This window comes from Periplaneta americana, chromosome 14 (genome assembly GCF_040183065.1).
Source record: "Periplaneta americana isolate PAMFEO1 chromosome 14, P.americana_PAMFEO1_priV1, whole genome shotgun sequence".
Lineage (NCBI taxonomy): Eukaryota > Metazoa > Arthropoda > Insecta > Blattodea > Blattidae > Periplaneta > Periplaneta americana.
In genome coordinates, this window is record NC_091130.1 from 96,313,206 (window position 1) to 96,333,252 (window position 20,047).

Here is a 20,047-nt window from a genome sequence, read left to right on the forward strand (position 1 = left end):
ACAATAAAAAAAGTCCTTTTTAGGGTACATAGTTTTCCCAAAATGTATTGAAGAAGCATACAATAATTGTGAGTAGCACGTCAAATTATAAAGATGTAATAATAGATCCTAATAAAAAAATAGTCACGGCCTGAGACCGAAAACGGAAAATTTGTTAACAGGCTGACATGCTATCCATTCAACCACGAGGAAATACGGAATGCATTACAAAGTTGATTGGCATATACTAAGTTATTATTCCCGTTATGATTGTATTTTTGTTTATCTTGTCTTTTTCGGCAGCCTGTATATTCATTAGGTTGTTTTCTAGTAAACTAAACTCCAACATATATTTTTCGATCAACAAGCATTTACACATCGCTCATTTGCAATGAGAATGGCAGAACTCAAAATTTTTCATTTTTAAGATTTTTACAAAAATGAACTCCAAATCTAGTACATTTTTATCATGAATAACGACAAGTACATGATTACATGATTTTCCCACCAGATATGGCAGATGTGTCGTTATTAAACTGTTTTAATCTGACGAAATCATTGCAACAACAATGACTTAATTTTAGTTGTTAAGAAGCATTCAGACTTGAAACATTTAAATCTTTTCAAGAAGAGTAACAGAATTTGTGTTGTGTCTTTTCATTGAACAATTTTTTCAGCAACTACGAATTAATCTGTGTTATGTCATTATTTTAAGTACGTAACAAAGACTTACTTAACTTGCTTTATCATCAGTAAGCTTACATTTAATATTGTGACAGTTTTTCTGATTAAAATTGTATTAATTTAATAATAATTATTTTGTGTTATGTCTGTCTATTTGAAAAGTATTATGTTTTACTTTTTCATTTTCTAATAGGGTTCGTATTTTTTTTACAGGGAAACAAATCAGTTACATTCTCATCTAATTCTAAAGCTGGCAAAACAGAAATTTTTAGAAAATGAAGATGTCTGGCAGCCGGTTACTCAAACACAACCCGAAGGTTTTTCAGTAATGTACTGCAAATTTTATCAAGTTGAATAGTATTAGTGTTTTTCCTCAACCCAATATGAGCAAATGCTGGGTAACTATCGGTGCTGGACCCCGGACTCATTTCACCGGCATTATCACCTTCATTTCATTCAGACGCTAAATAACCTAAGATGTTTATAAAGCATCGTGAAATAACCTACAAAAATAGTATTAATGACTTGATTAGCAATTTAAGAGAAATAACAGTGTGCCTGTAAATGAAATAAGTTTAGACTACGAGTATGTAACATGAATAATGATCTGCTCTGTTATTTACAGAAAGTAATCAGTTTATGTCGAACTAGCCTAACTTCAGCCTGATTGTTTCACTACTATAAGTCGCGACGCTGTTATTTCCGGCGTGACTCCGCCTCTTTGCTTACGTCTTAGGAAGTGAAAGTTCTATAAAGTCTAGGTAGGTAGTATCGTTTGCCATTTTTGTTCTTTCGTTCCCGAGCTACCATACGAGGAATCTATTTGCCACACCGTTAAATATTATCATGTCGTAGCTCCTAAGATAATAAATCAAACGCACTGTAATTCAGCAAATAATTGAGCGGCAAATAACTTCTTCATGTGCTTTCTGCCAAAATGGCGGGCGATTATATTAAGTATTTATCGAGCCTTAAGAAATGAATAACGTCTTCATAAGCGAATCACAAGACGCACACGTTTAAATGTAGCCGATCTGCAACGCGATTGGCTGCCGGAAATTAGAGCGACGGGATTATAGCAAGTATCACTACTCATATTCACTTATTATTAACTCCGAAATCTAGCCTACCCATCATTCCATTGACGACTCTCAAGGAGTCCACGAAATTACTGACCTATGGAAAGCGGGTCCGCAGTGCTAATAAGTACCACTGCCGTAGACTATGGTAAACTTGACCGCTGAGATACACTGGACCACAAAAAAGAACACAAACGGATTTTAATCCAGATGCATGGATTATATAGGGTGGAAGGTAAGGTAGTACATTAATTGACAGAAGCCATAGATCTCATTATTTAGAGTAAGTTTTGTCAAATAAAATAAATTATAGGACTACGGATAGTGAGATAATTACAAGTGTTTCGAAAGCGCTGACGGCAATTGCAAGATATCTCAACGCCGCGTAAGTAGTACCCCACACACTATGCGGTCAGCGACTTGAAGGGGATGGGTGAGGGGAAGGCGGCAGCAAACAAATTTAATGTACTGAGCTTCGGTGCAATACTTCGAGAGTTAATTTGGGGATAAATCTCTGGATAGGGACGTAACTGTTATTTGTTCAGTTTATGTAATTTAATGTCAGAAAATGTAAATTAATAACTCGAATGAACAAAATAGCTCGTATTCAGGCGCAGTTCAATAATGAATACAGAATTATCAGCTTACAATGCAATACATAAACAATTCAATACTAAGTATGGCGTAATAATTTTAATGTAAGCAAGAAATACGTACAGTAATAACAAGAAATAACGTGAAAATCAGGAAATTATGTCCAAATTAGTGAAAGCACTTAGGATTGAAGTTTCAGTTACAATTAATAAAAAAGAAAACATGTAACTTTGTGAACAAGATATAATTAACATTACAGTTTGCTGTTTTACGAATCGCTAATTCTGGGCGTTAATAATGAAATAAAGAGTAATAAACTCTGTAAACCACATTCCACTCACATCTTACAGGTACTGTTCAAAATGTTTACCATCAGTGTGCATGCAGCTTTCACATCTTCTAGTCCAATTATGACGATCTCTGGCCAGAAGTCCTTCACTGTTCCGCCGCGGCCTGGATCATGTACTTACAAGGGAACCTTCTATCATGGTGAATTGAAAAGGCGGTAATGCCGTATATTTTTGGAAAGAGGAGGTAAAAGTAAGTCAGCAGGTGAAATTTTTCCGCCTGAACTCCATAGGAATAAAAGTTATGGGACTTTAAATTTAACATGACAGTCTGTGGGAAGTGACTCAATGTACAAACTTAAAGGTTAAAATGAAGTTGTTTTTAAAGTCACTGCATTGCAAACGAGATATTGCAGCTGTTGTGCGTTTTAAATAATACTGCGTATTATCGCTAGGATGCGATCACCTACTTTTATTACGGGAAGGTAAGTCTTCCTCGAGCTTATTCTGGTGTTACAGCTACTCTTACGTTTCATTTGTGCCGTATACAGGATGGATCCGAAAGTTGTGGTTCAGATGCTGGTGCCCGAGTTTGGCACCATTGACGCTAAAACCGTCAGTCGTATTCATCCGGATGTTTCATCAGTTGAAGAATGAGTTAAAGGACGAACAGGAGGCCGTGGAAACGTACACGTCGCTCTTATTGATGAAACACCAGATTTGGACGTGGAAGATGAGCAGCAAGATTATGGTGACATAGAAGACGAACTAATGACGAGACGCCAAAAAGACGGCCAGAAAGCGGAAAACGTAGTCGACGACGATTATAAGCAGAAATCGCTCGACTATACGAACGATACAGTCAGCGGAAAGAGACGATCCTTCACCTCTCATCACACGGAAGATCCTTACGATTACGATGCAAAAGTGGAGAAGAAGAAGAAGATGATGAAGAAGAAGAAGAAGAAGAAGATGATGATGATGAAGAAGAAGAAGAAACCTGGAATGGCAGATAATAATGCCATGGTTCTGCAACATTTCAAAGAAATGTCAAGTACGAACGCTGTCATACATGACAGAACTATCAGGCTTTGGGGCATACAAGTGAAGGCTCAAATTGATCCTGACTACCGTCTTAACTTCAGAGCTTCCGACTCGTGGGTATGAGATTCAAGCAGCGGAATCGTACCGTTTCTCGTTCTGTGGCGCATAAAGTGAGTAGAAATGTCGCAGCAAAGAGACAGAGGTGAACCAGAAATCAGACAGCTTCGTGTCGAAGATGAAGCAGTTGTTCATCGATCGTGGCTTCACTCTTCGCTAGATCCTCAACACTGATCAAAGTCGATTTGAAAAAAGAGATTCATTCCGGACGAACCCTGCGTTTCAAAGGAGGGAAGAAATTTTATCCCACAGTAGTATCAGAGGCTGCGACGACGTATCCTACATGATTATGCCAGTCATTTCCATGGATGGACAAATCTCCTCCCCAATGTATCTTTGTCAACCGATTCACAGAAAATGTTCCCTAAAAATAAACTTGCTGACTCATATAACATCTAATCATATGCTTTTGATTCAGCGAATATGCGGAAGGCAGATATGAAGGATATGCTTTCGCAAGTATTTTCACCCAGAATTTCTTCATTGCATGAAGATCGATATCCATAATGTTTGCAATTCAGATGCACAACAGCTGAATATCTCGTTTGCAATGCAGTGACTTCAAAAACAACTTCATTTTAACCTTTAAGTTTGCACATTGAGTCACTTCACACAAACTGTCATGTTAAATTTAAAGTCCCATAACTTCTATCCCTATGGAGCTCAGGCGGAAAAATTTCACCTGGTGACTTACTTTTACCTCCTTTTTCCAAAAATATACGGCATTACCGCCTTTTCAATTCACCATGATAGAAGGTCCCCTTGTAAGTATTCACGATTTGTGAACTCTGGCATCTCGGTAGTTTTGAAATAAACTAAACTGTATCGCTGTACGTCCACCTGCACACTAATGCAATGTAAACATCACAACAGCTGATCAGTTGCGAGTACTACGCAAACTATCTGCCGTCCCGACAGCGATGCCAGATTTTTAAACCTTCTGTACATGACTTGACAATCAATGTTTCCAATGTTTCTTCAATCGATTAATTCGAAATCTGTGAATTTTCTAATTAAAATACTGCTGCAACGTGAACATAACAAATATTCTCTTCGTTGTTATACAAGAAATTAAACCGTATTTTAAACAGTATTCGTGAAATTCGCGATCGAAATGTCGGCATAAAAGTATTATTTCTTCAAAAACCTGGCAAAAACAAGAATAATGGTATTAGACTTTTTTGTTCGTTATAGGCTATTTTAAGGAATCACATCCTACATGAACTACCTTACCTTCCATCCTGTATTTTTACAGTTAGTCTATTTTCTCTTTATTTCTTAGAGGTCATGTCAACTTATAAAATGCATTTAAGGCAGAAAATAATTATAATAGATCATGTGTAGAAATTAGTTTCTGTGAAAATCCGAGCGTCGTACGGTTAATGCGTAGAACGCTCGCAATCCACGTTTGAAACTTGCTGGAGTGAGTAGTGCGTCAGACATCCCGGCCGCGCTAAGCTTGTTCGCTGCGTCAGTGGTCAGTCCTGGTTCAAATAGGGCCTACTGGGTGTTGCAAAGTATCTTATAGTTATTCCCACTAGTTATGGCTGGAATTAGGTCATGGGCTATCGATTTGAGTCCGGGAGAGGTCATATTATAAGAATATGGAAAGAAAATAGTGAGAATACAGACCATCCAGGAACCACAGACTGGAATGTCTGGGGTGAATACGTCCCTTCAGCAGCTCATCAACATCGCTCCTGCTGTTGTGAAATTGTCATGATAAGAGGTGTGAAGGGACGTGCCGAGTGCATCACATTTTATAATGCCTTCACGCTGTTATACTATTAGTCCCCTTTCAGGAAAGGGCAAGCAGGCAGCTCGGGTGGACCCATTGTACTACCTGGGATGGAATGGTGTGCATGCCCTAAAAAGCTCCCCGCGCTATAGATCCCTGCCTGCGCGCCGCCACCACTACACCTACATGATCCCTTTACCTTTCCACATAGGCTCACCTTCGAGCATAAAATAGGGATATCTTATGCGAAGTTTTACTGCTAGATGGCAGGAGCGTTCCACGCGGCGCAACATGTTGTAGGGCTATGTTATATCATATGCTACAGTTGATTATGTTTTCCTGCTTGTTGGTTTTCTGTGCGTATCAAAATTATATTACAATTATTTTGTATAACCTAGTAAAATGTAACATAATTCAATATTTTCTTACCTCATAATTTAATTTAATTTACAATAAATAATAACGTAAACCTGTATAATATTGAGCCGAGATGGGTGGGAAAATCTAAAGTATGCAGAATATAGATACGAGTAAATTGAATGTTCATGAACCTAAACGAGAACTTTGAGAACGAGATGGACGAATAAAAAAATCGGAACTATGTCGAAGGTGAATACTGCCCTGTTTAATCTTTGGTATTTAAGAACCGTACGCTAAAAACAGGATATGGAGCCACCAATATGGTTTTTTATAAGGAAGGGACTATCGAGATTGAATTCTTTGTATTTTTTCTGTAGTTGCATGAAATCAAATGCAATTTTTAATATGATGATATAATATGATGGCAGTAGTATCACGATTAGTCGTGCGTTTTGTAGGTTAAGGACATGTAGTTTTGAATACTATGTAGGATGATTTTGAAAATTTGAAGTTAAAACATGGTTTTAATAATTAGGGTACAGTACATTAAAAAACAATATTCACGAAATGGATTTCACTACGGATCGTCCTGGATAATAAACATTCCAATTTATCGAGAGTTTGCTGCAGGCGTAAACTTCGGAGACTCCTACAACTACTGCATATAATCTAAGCTAACATAGCTCGCTGTCGAGATTGCATATGTCTTTATTAATTTTTCTTTTTCCTCTTCCAAAATGAAACTGTAATCAACAATTCCTTACCTACTTGAAGTAGTTACTTTTATTTAATAGCTAGCACTTTCGAGGCGCAATTTATTTACTTATATTTTTTTAGGTTTAAAATATATATTCAGAATATTTCGGGACCTTATTGAAGACAAAAAGCTTTCCCTGGTTTTTACATATAGAAACATAAAAAAATTTGCCATTTTTAGTTGTTTTTAAGAGTATTTAATATACTAATACACTACGTATATCCTCAGTGTTTATATCAAAGACGTTGTAGTTACACTGGGTGTTCAGTTCAAAATGTGTCTTGGCTCGCTGTATGCCGTCATGTGGCTAGCTGATGAGCCTATAGAATGCAATCTTCCTACACTTCCGCAGCTCAGGTGTATAATCTAAGAGGCAGAGAAGTTGGCTAGCAAGTACGGCGTTCATTCTGAAGAGTACGTGCCGATACGTACGGTAACGCCGGTAGTGGCAGGAATGTGAACTGTTTGGAAATACGTACTGTCGGGATATGGGGAGAGGGTTAAGACGATTACTTACGTATTTGTTGACATTAACTTCGACGGTCAACATGGACACGGAGCATTTGATTTGTGTTGTGGAATGTTACCGTACGCAACCAATGATAACAAATACCCTGCGTACGACTTGCCGGCGCAAAACACAGTTCGAAAGAGGTTATGGTAGCACACAGACCGTACAGACCGCCATCTGTTGCTACGACGTTCAAGTTATACCGTACACGTTCTCAAGTTCAGATTGAAGAACACCTTAAATAATAGGCAACTTCTCTAACATATAAACTGAAACTCGCTTCAAATCGGTGACCCAACAACAGTGACGTCATGACACACTTTGAAATGAACACCCAGTATATCTAGACACACAACTGGCGCTGATGTCGTGTACAAATTTGAAACCTCTCGCGCAGGTTCGCGCGACGCCATGTTTGGGGAGCACAAATGATTGTTTCCATAAATCATTCCGAGTTTAGAAAATACCATTGTGTATATAGGCGTTTTCTTAGCGGACATCCAACTGCACTGTAATATAACTAAACTTATTTACGTATTTTCTAACGTATAATAAATAAATATAAATACTGTAACTAAGCATTGCTTTAAATATAAAAGCTTTATATTGCTCATAAATAGACTTATTAGTTTATTTATATTTCCAATGACAGAAAACATGGGATGTTTTTACTTATGTTATTTTATATACGTTAGAAAATACGTAAATAACTTATTTAAGTTATATTACAAAGACGGGGATGTCCGCTAAAAAGATGGCTATATACTCAATGGTATTTTCCAAACACATAACATACGAGCAAATGCTGGGTAACTTTCGGTGCTGGACCCCGGACTCATTTCACCGGCATTATCACCTTCATCTCGTTCAGACGCTAAATAACCTAGATGTTGATACAGCGTCGTAAAATAACCCAATAAAATAAATAAATAAACAAACACATAACGCACTTTAATAATAATCCTCAATGTTTTGAGAATCAGAGGCGATATCACTCTTTAGAACTTTCAACTGCAGACATTCATTGCAGTTCCCTCATTCTTACATCATTCTCAATGACAATATTGTGAAAATGTGTTTGCATTGCTCGCTTTGTTCTTAACATTAAGAAAATATGGTCAATTTATCGTACATATTAGCAGTAAACAAAATCTCTTTTCTTTTTTTCTTTAACGAAAGAATAATCGGAATCTTATCATATCATCATTTGAGATTATAGAAATGTGTCGCTTAAATGAAAGAGCGATTATACAGATGTTGAGAGAGAATATGGCAGATTACCATCCAAGGGTCTCTCTTACATAGTGTGAAAAACAATGTGATAACAGTAGAACATTTGTACTATCTTTCTACAACTATAGGAACATATTTTAGAAAATGGGTTCCCAAATTCCCCCCGAGAATCACATTTTAAACTTATTAAACTGACCATAGAAGTAGGCTTACATGAAGAAGCGTAGCTCAGTCGAATAAGGCCTGCCGATCCGAAGTTGCGCTCGGGAGCGGGTTCGATTCCCGCTTGGGCTGATTACCTGGTTGAGTTTTTATTTCGATATCCTCAATCGTAAGGCTAATGTCAGGTAATCTATGGCGAATCCTTGGCCTCATCTCTCGAAATACCATCTTGCTATCATCAATACCATCAATTTTAAATAATCTAATAGTTGATACAGCGTCGTTAAATAGCCAACTAAAAGAAAGTACTACATAAAGAACAGGTGTCACCATATAGCTTAAAGTTACCAGTACAACACGACTTTACATAAAAAAGTTCAAAGACAAGATTTAACGAAATCAATAATAATAATAATAATAATAATAATAATAATAATAATAATAATAATAATAATGATGATGATGATGAACCAATAGGCAAGATGTTCTGTAAACTACACCTCAGTTCTATTAGGCCTATATGACTGATTCATGCATGTGACGTTTATTTCCTACTACAGTTGTGATAATAAATTAATGTATGGTAGGTCTACTTATATTTCAAACTAAACATTATGTACTTGTTTTTATTTTACAGGTATCTATTATGTGAAATGAAAGCACATAAATAATAATTGTTCGTTTCTTGTTCACATGAAAGCAAACCTGTGTTTAAAATATAGGCCTAATGTAATGCCTTACATAGTGGCAGTGTTTTGTTAATAATAGTTAATACTGATAATTTTCTTTTCATCTGAACTATTACTACAATATGCATTTGTATTTCTGTTCGCTATATATGTTATCAAATAACTATACAATGTCTTTGGTTAAAGCATCAAATTGTTCCAGTCTTCTTTTGTTTCTTGTCAAACTAACGTAACTACTGTACGCTTGATTATGTCCATAACATGGTTGCTTTAAATGTTAATAGAATTTTTTCATTTATCCATTCAGAGTGATTTATAAGATACACAAACATACAAATTAAACATTCAACATTGCATAACACAGCCTTCTCCTATCCGGCGCTTTCCCCAAAACATGGCGACGGACGCAAGCTTCAATTTGTCCGTACTCTAAACTTCTGCGCAGCCTCGGCTGTAGGGGCTCGGTTTATATACCGAAAAACAAATGCACACGCAAAGCGTATCCCGCAAAGTACACGTGCGCTATCTGTTGGTGCTAGTTCAGGATATCCCTATAGACTTTACTTTAATGCTCGAAAGGCCTCACCTAGTGGCGGCTGAAGCCACTTTGAGTAGTGCCAGAACATTTAAGTCAGAAACGAAAAGTAACGACAATGTATCATTTTATATCGTGAATATTTAATAATAATAATAATAATAATAATAATAATAATAATAATAATAATAAATTAATATAATAAATTCACGGAACTTTGAAGTTTTCTAAACTGTTTTATACTTGAATTCCATTTTCTTGTAATTTTCAGCAAAGAATTCAGTGACTTTCTGTTTAAAATTGGGGATCTTGCTACTACAAGTGTACTTAAATCCATCACACCGTTCTTAGACCAATGTCAGATGCATTCAAGAAGAACACGAGGAAAACAGAAGGAAGAATTTTTACCGCAGAACAGTTGTTCCCTAGTGTAATTAACTAATCATTAAATCACGCACCAACTGACCAATCTATCAGGCAATTATCACACCGCATATATGCAACTGCAAACGTAACGTAAATGTAGTTAAACAGTGAGCACTGTAAAGTTTAAAAAATGGGTAAGGACGTTTTGGTTCACAATTACTTGATCAGGTATGCTATATTAGAGAGGTGGGGAATTCACACCTGTGGAGTAACGGTCAGCGCGTCTAGCCGCGAAAAAAGGTGGCCCGGGTTCGATTCCCGGTCGGGGCAAGTTACCTGGTTGAGGGTTTTTTCGGGGTTTTCCCTCAACCCAATATGAACAAATGCTGGGTAACTTTCGGTGCTGGACCCTAGACTCATTTCACCGACATTATCACCTTCATCTCAGTAAGACGCTAAATGACCTAAGATGTTGATAAAGCGTCGTAAAATAACCTACATACATAAAAAAAATAGAGGTGGGGGAAAAATAACGTAACAGTTATTTTGGAACAGTTCCAAATAAGGAATTGTTCCAAAAAGTAACAGCACCTTGGAATACTATACGTTCCAAAATAACAGTGTTGTTCCGAGTTAGTATGAAATACTTGCTGTTACAAAATACTCGTTTCACTTTGAAACTATGACAACGCCTATTCCACAGAACAACATGTTTGGCACTATGGGAAGCAGTGGCGCCAACTTTTGAAAAACACTGGGTGAGCTGAAACATTTGAGCTATACGTTAAATAAATCTCATAATTATAATAACACGACAAATTATTGGGCAAGTTCGTACCCCACGAGCCCATATAAGTTGACGCCACTGTTTGAAAGCAGAATTGGGAATCCTTTCGTCGCACTGAAAGAAATGTTGGAAACTAAAGTAAAAGATAAATAATAAGATACGAAGAGCTTCTTTAAAAAAAAAAGTATACATTGTCTTGAAACTGATGTTACTGAGTATAGGATTCTATCAATTATTAACATAATGCCTTGTTAGAGTATAATAACTACATTGTGAATTTTATCAACAGATATGAAAATATATAGGTTATGGTTTATTTACAAATATTTTACTTTTTTAGTTTCATTACCAATTCTTGAAACTAACTAAATTTTGTTGAACCATGACTATTATTGAAGTTTCTTATTTACAAAAAATACAACGGTAAATTTTCATATTTCATTACAATGAGATTATTACTCTTCATGGCGGTATTAATATGAATTTTAGCACTGCCGAAATGATTATAGCTTTTATTTACTAATTTTTGGAGAAATTTAATACCACTGTGAACATGAACTGAGCAGAAGGGCAAGAATAGGTTAGGTTTTATTTACCATTGGGACCCACTTCGAGTTCGTGACCAATTTACAAATAATTTAAAATTACATTACATTTTCTGCTTCGAAGAAGTCTGATCTACGAATTCAATTTGGCATTAGAGAACATTTCTTTTCCACGAATTCACATCTCGGTACATTATGACATACTATATCACATGACATACAGGGAAGTATGTGATCATTTAGGGTGCTATGCATAGACATTTCGCTAGCCCGCGCTACGAGCGTGCTAAACTAGCCCCGGCTATCGACTGATTACTTGTACAGGATTCATATCATATCGTTAACACTGGTTTATGAATACGAAAAACGTCAGTTCGCTGATCACCCACCGGAAGCCCGCGCTAAGAATGTCTATGAATATGGCCCTAAGCGTCCTAAATACCACATACTAGTAGTACGTACCTGTTCGAAAATACTATTGTTACATTACATACTAGTATTACGTACCTGTTCCAAAATACTACTGTTCCATCAGATACTAGTCATACGTCTATGTTCCTAGATACCACTGTGCACCTGTGTAGTTACATATGGTACTATTATTTCGGAAGTGCTATTTGGAATCTAGTATTTTCAAGGAAATGGAACAGTCGGAACTATTACGAGAAAATTACTTTTCCCATCTCTCCATACAGGGTGATTCACGAGGATTTACTGCCCTTTACGGAGCTTATTTCTGAAGACATTTTGAGCAAAAAAGTTATATAAACATAGTTCCTATTCTCAATATTTACAGAGTTACACTAATTTAAAGTTGTTTGTAAAATACGTTTTTTCTTTAGTTTGACGGTAAAAGAATAATACAAATAGAGAAAGAACCACTCAGAAGTATCATTTCTTTAATTGGCAAGTATTATGAAGCTAAAAATGTGCTGTGAACTCCTTAGTTGCTTCGTACAGACATCTTTTTGTATTTTCAACTAGAAAATTACATTATTCTTACGCACTTATCACAACAATTATTACAAATCACACTACTTCCTGCGACTTAATTATTTGCAGTTCAATTTTGCATCCTAATTTACAGTCTTGAAGAGTTTACAACACATTTTAAAGAATGTCACCGTCCGCTTGAGTACATTTGGCCGCACGCTTGTGAACGGCACTCGTCGCTATTTTTGATTTCCGTAGCGCTCGCGCTGGCTGCTGACTACACACTGACCAAGATCACGCGTTCACAGCAATGCGTCCCAATAACGAAAAGTAAGTCCGTAAATATTGAGAATAGGACCCATGTTTATATGACATTTTTTGCTCAGAATGTCTTCTGAAATAAGCTCCGTAAAGGACGGTAAATCCTCGTGAATTATTCTGTATTATACCCTATGTACACGGCCAGTAACTGTTAGTCTGTCAATACATTTTCATTATTTTCTTATAATATAATATTGTCATTATATATATATATATATATATATATATATATATATATATATATAATTATTAATTGCATTCACACTTTTCTGAACCAACATGTCTTTTAAATTCAATTTTTTTAGCCTAATTCCATACAAATATCACTGTTTTAATTAATGCTATTTGTTCATTGTTGCCTTGGGAATGAAAACGACACCGAGGTCCGTTTCGCAGATGAATTTTATTGGAAATCGCTCTTTGTTGCAGGAAAATTTTTCTTTTATTCGCTTTGGACTTGTTCGAATGTGATATAATGATTTTTTTTTTTTTAAGATTACATTAAAAAAATTTTAACTACTAATTTTTAAAATGTTCTTTTTCTTCACTCATAACAAAATTCGCGAATGTTTCGCAGGCCCTTCGGGCAAAAAGTGCCCCCCCTCCTCAATTCTGCTGCTGGTTGCCCATTGGTAAATATGAGCCTGTGTTTAATTATAAGAGGTGGCTACCTTCGGTGATAGCTCTGCCCTTACACATTTCCCTTTTTTTATGCACAGCCATTATCTTCTGAAATTACTTGCGTTTGTGTGTTGTTTGTGAAACATTAAACCTCTGTAAGACAAATGACAACCACCCCTTGTAGTCTATATTAATTCACCTTCCATTACTACAAATTTAACAGGAACAAAATTATTGTTGTCACACAAAATCAAAAATATTGCCTAAGTAACAACATCAACAATATCAAAGCACAGTACGATACGGCGTGTTCTGTCCAGGGCAGGTCTTCACTGCAAACCCAGCACTCTCCAATTTTCCGCATTCCTCTTAGTTTCCACATACGATCCAGAGTCTACCTATTATTTTAAAATTTCTAAAGTAAATAAAAAAAAATGGAAATTTAGCTTTTGAAGAGATAGAAAAATCCTAATATCTTTGTAACAAATATAAATGACACTCGAGAGAAAATTAAACGCAGAATAAATATGGGAAATGCCTGCTATTATTTGAGAAGCTTTTGTCATCTAATCTGCTTTCAAAAGAACTGAAAGTCAGAATTTATAAAACAGTTGTATTACCGGTTGTTCTGTATGGTTATGAAACTTGACTCTCACTTTGAGAGAGGAACAGAGGTTAAGGGTGTTCGAGAATAAGGTACTTAGGAAAATATTTGGGGCTAAGAGGGATGAAATTACAGGAGAATAGAGAAAGTTACACAACGCAGAACTGCCATTCATTGTATTCTTCACATAACATAATTAGGAACATTAAATCCAGACGCTTGAGATGGGTATGGCATGTAGCATATATGGGTGAATCCAGAAATGCATATAGAGAGTATTAGTGTTAGTTGGAAGATCTGAAGAAAAAATACCTTTGGGGAGACCGAAACGTAGAAGGGAGAATAATATTAAAATGGCTTTGAGGAAGGTGAGATATTGTAATGTATTGTATATTTCATGTCAGCAATTACATTCGTGTAATGTGAACCTCACAATTTTGCATACGGTGCCACAATTACATTTATTACATAATACATATTTTCTTGCGGAACGCTCTATTACGTCTACATTTTATACCTACTACTTTATTCCCTCTTATTACCCTAACTCACATATATGCCTACCCTCCTGCCCTTGACATATTATTTGTATACTTAGTCACTGCTTTATACCAATCACGAACTCGCTATTTTTCTCCGTCTTACTGTAATATATATAATATATTATGAGTCGGCCTGGGTAGCGCAGTCGGTATAGCGCAGGCTTTCTGTGCTCGAGGTTGCAGGTTCTATCCCTGCCCAGGTCGATGGCATTTAAGTGTGCTTATGTCAGTACCCTAGATTTATTGGCATGTAAAAGAACTTCTGCGGGACAAAATTCTCGCACACCAGCGAAGCTGGCAGTTGCGAGTGTCGTGAAATAAATCATCATTTAAAAAAATTATAATAATGATCATCACCAATCCCCCTTCGCTAATCACTATAAGGGAGATGAGATATGATTCTAGGGACTGAATTAATCTTGCTCAGGATAGAGACCGATGACGGACTTATGTGAGGGCGGGAATAAACCTCCGGGTTCTCTATAAGCCATTTGTAAGGAAGTAATAAATGAAATAAATCCTGCAACTTTCTCTGAGGAACAAAGTAAGGAACGAGGAGCTACGCATCCGTACCGGCATGAAAGACGTCCTAAACACCGCCGAAAGCCTGAAGTGGAAATGGGGAGGGCACGTGGTAAGGATGGACCACAGACGATGGACGCACAGACTGACATTGTGGGATCCCAGGATCGGCAGAAGAAGAGTGGGACGCCAGACAACTAGATGGGTCGATTTCTTCAAGAAGGCAGGAGCACATTGGACGAGCAGTACAAGAGACAGACAGCTATGGAGAAATCTAGAAGCCACCGTCCTCAGTGTATAGTGTGGTGTGAATCTTACAAGTGCATATAGTGTTTGTGTACATAGAAAGAAGTAGTGCAGCCAAGTTCGCTGATATCACTCCTTAGGACCAGCTCACCTAAATGTGCGTACACACTTAGCGAACGAACAACGAACGAACGACAAATGATTGCATTCGTTGATTGAAATCGGTACGTGTGTACGTCGCAGCGAAGGCAAACCGATCGTTTGGTTTGCCTTCGGAAGTGTTCCGTCGCTTGTCGGTACATCAAAGGAAGTTGGTATTCGTTGTGGACGGGATTTGCCACTAGCTTGTAGTTCGTAGCAGAACGCAGCGCTTAGTTCAATTTCACTAAAGGTGCGTACACACTAAGCGAACGAACAACGAACGAACGACAAACGATTGCGTTCGTTGATTGAAATCGGTACGTGTGTACGTCGCAACAAAGGCAAACCGATCGTTTGGTTTGCCTTCGGAAGTGATCCGTCGCTTGTCGGTACATCAAAGGAAGTTGGTATTCGTTGTGGACGGGATTTGCCACTAGCTTGTAGTTCGTAGCAGAACGCAGCGCTTAGTTCAATTTCACTAACAGGATGTCGAAACTGGAGTGGACGGAAGGCGCTGTTATAAATCTTATTAATGCATATAGGGAGCAGGAAACTTCATGGAATCCCAAGCATCCTACTTACCACAATAAAGTAAGAAAACATGATGTTTAGGAACCTATTGGAAAGATGTTCAGCTGCAAGATAGGAGAGTCAAACACGTGCAAAATTTGAAAATTATTTTTGTTTATTTATTTTCAGTAGATACATGTTTTTTTTATTGTAGGGAGCAGAAGTCAAAAAGAAAATTGAATCCCTACTGACATCATTCCGGAGGGAAAGACAGAAGTCCACAAAAAGATATGAAATGGGGAGTGATGAAGTGTACGAGTCAACTTGGTTCGCGTATAAACATATGTCGTTCCTTTTGGACAAAGTCACGCCCAGAAATAACAAAGTTCCAACATTGTGCACACAAAATAAATTATTGGCACTGAAAAGTGTATTTTCGTAAGCATGATGCGCATACGACAAACACAGACAAATCTCTCTTTTTAGTACAGTATTTTAAGATAATTATTGTCAGTGAGGTATCCGTGTACTGAAACTTTCCCCTGGGGCCTATTTCATAAAAGTAATAATTTAATACCATTACTGAAAAAGTAATAACATTAAGTAATATTATTACTGTTCTGTTTCATAGAAGTAATAGTTAATAATATTATTTATTACTGTAAACGCTCATATTATTACTAAAATAAATAACAATATTACTAAAGTGTTTCATAAAGCAGCAAAGATAATTAAATTTATTAATAATATTAACGTTAGTTGCATGGCTGTATTTAAGTAATAGTTTAATAATTTGTAAAAAGTAAATGCCAATGTAGGGTTAGATTTTGAAGATAAAACCGTGAAAACATTTGAAATGGACAATTCTGACTCAAATAGTGATGAAGAGGGAGCGTTTGTCCGACGTCCAAGAAATTTTAGACAACGAATATCCTACAACCACAGTCTACTATATACAGTCGCGAAGCTTGAGGTGTTTTTTTGCAAATCTCGTGATAAAGCGCTCCAAGCGGTTAGCAACTAGAAACAATAGACTGTCCATGGTCGACTTTGGACTGTGTCGTATTTCTATCGAGTGCTAGCTCGTTGCGTATTTCACATTGATGCTTGTGAAATGTTCGTTATTGGTTATAATGAAAATGTTAATGACTAAAATATAATAATTGGAATAATACTATGGGACAAGGAGAAAACGTTTGTAGTGCTATAAACTGTAGCAACAGTAAGAGAAAGAGGCCAGAGTTATCCTTTTTCCGATTTCCGAAAGATTCAGAAAGGTTCCTGGGTTTCCATAAGAATGCTGTGCAGAAACAAAACTGTTAATTTGAAATTCTTTGTGACTGTTAGAATACATTATATCCTTAAATTTCACAATGAAATGTTTCAGTCTAACCGAAAGGACATTAGATACCGGTTAAAGTTCTGTCACTTAGGCTGCTAAATTTCCAGAGAAATAAAGGTTAGGTCTACTTTTTTTTTCAGAGGATATATTTTTAATTGTAGCTATTAATTTTGTTATTATTTTTATGTGTTATTTTACTAAAGACGTAGAAAAATTAAGTTTCTTTTAATGAAATTTATTGATCACGTTTCATTTCCAATTCTGGTGGGATTATTGTTGCTTAGGCCTACCTTTTTCTTCAAAGGATATGTTTTTAATTACAGCTGTTAATTTTGTTGTTATTTTTATTTGTTGCTTTACTAGACACGTAGAAAAAGTCTGTTAAATAAGATTTATTGATCACGTTTTATTTCCAATTCTGGTGTGATTATTATTGCTTAACCTCATCCCACTTTGTTAACTACGTAAGTCTACACTACAAGTACCGGTACACGTAAGTTACTCCAATTAATTCATATTTCCATTATTATTGTTGTAAAGATAAATGCAAATTAATATTTATTGGTTTCATAGTTAATTATCGCTATAATATTGAATGAGTGAAGCTATTATAGTAAATTTCAGTTCGTTTTGCAAAAAACAAAAATTATATTAACTTATTTCTTGCAGGTATCTTCGAGTTTATGGTGGAATTTAATATACTTCATTAAAATAATAAATTAACTTTATGCATTTAATATTTCAATAATGGAAGGAAGGTGTTAATTTTTCCAAAAGAACACGACAACGAAAGTGTAACATATTTTGTCGGCTGCTAGGAGAGAGATCTGCGATGATGAGGCGATAGTAGCGATCCTAGTGGTGGGCAACTACCTATGTTTGCATTTTTACTACATATTGAGCTTCGAGACTGTATATAGTAGACTGTGCTACAACCATATGCAAGAAAGTTATGAATATAATGAAATAGTTGACCTTTCAATTCGAGAACTTTTCGCAAAAAACTCTGTTTCTTCAAGTTATTTTCACGTCTTTTCCCCATTTTAAAAAGCATCAGAGACAAAATGAATGACTAACAAAGTCCCTCTCCATACTTACAAATACTTACAAACTGTCATAGGCGCCAATGTAGATGGACCAGGCTGAAATTGAAAACTATCTTATCTTATTGTAAAAGAGGAACAATTGGAAAGGGTGAAACCTAAATTAAATTCAATTACAGTATAGAACTGTTAGAAAGTAATTACTGTATATTTTACATTATTTTATGTTATTTGAATGATTGAACTTAACATTTTTCCCCTCCTTTCTCGTCATTTTTTAAATTATAATAATTGTTCAGAAATATATGCCTATGGGACATTTACATCACAAAATACAGTAATATTAATATTTTCTGTACCTATTGAAATGTTTTTTCAATGTATACTTGTGGCAACCTGAATCTATATACTCTTCACTAATTAACATTGTGAAGATCTTGGTGAGCCAAAATCTTTTGCAGACATATATCAACAAGTAGATCTATTACAAAATATATGGATTACTTTAAACCACCCCTATTGAGGGCATAAACTAAAATTAACTTACGAGATTTATAGGTACTGTATCTACAATTCCACATCACAATCTCTAATTAGAACATATTTGCATTTTGTATAGTCAGGTAACTTCTTGAAAATACTACTTACAACATAATCAGCAATAAAAACCCATTATGACAATTTCAGTATTTTTATTAATTTCGTCATAACATTAATCTTCTACAACATCCACACTTTCAAACTCAAACACGATATTTTCTAGGAACGACTTCACCGCGTAAATACTTATGTCGTTATTGCATTACTTATTTATTTTTTGGTAAAAGAGTAATTTTTATGTGTATTTATTTACGCTTGCACCAATAAATACTTGCGCAGTATTCCGAATTATAATGGAATTTGAAAATATCTTACATAAGACACTTTGCAGGGTCCACCAACCCTGTCGTTAACACTGTCCTTAAGGCTGCTACAATATTGTCATCAAAAGTTTTCACTGCTTAACATTTTCATATGGTACTTCTTTAGATAACGAGGTGCAAGTTTTACATACGCGCGCGCACACACATGCTTCTGTCACTGATACACTGTTTTTGGAAGTGCAAACTTTACAACAGCAGAGACGTGAACAATTAGGAATGATAAATATCTGTTCACAATATTTTAGATGTATCATATTGTTTCTTTTACTCGTAAATCAACTGAATCAAAATAACAGAAACAATAACTTCGAGTTGCAGTGATTTACAATCTTATCTGAAATAAATTGTCTCCCAAACCTTCACACATATTACGATTTACTCTCTTGTTGCTATTAAAGATAGTACTTCAAAACTTATTTCATTCAACAACTGTTAACAGAGAGAATAATATAAATAGCTGTAGAGTGCAGATCAACTTGATTATGTTTATCAGCCTTAACCTCAAATCATCTGGCTACTGTACGTATTTTATGACTCGTGCAAAAGGTTTATGAAACAGAATTTAGTCGGTTAATAAAATTGTTTTCGTGACTGTAATAGCCTACTATTACTTAATATTATTAGTGTTTATGAAACAGGCCTGCACTTGCTATAATTATATTTTCGTCTGCCTTTATAGCAGACAATCAGCGAATGTGAATGTTTTCTGACAATTTGCTGATGATTTGTACGTCGCTTCAAACAGCGAACGAACAACGAAGTTTTGCTTCATCATTCGTTCGTTGTTCGTTCGCTAAGTGTGTACGCACCTTAACAGGATGTCGAAACTGGA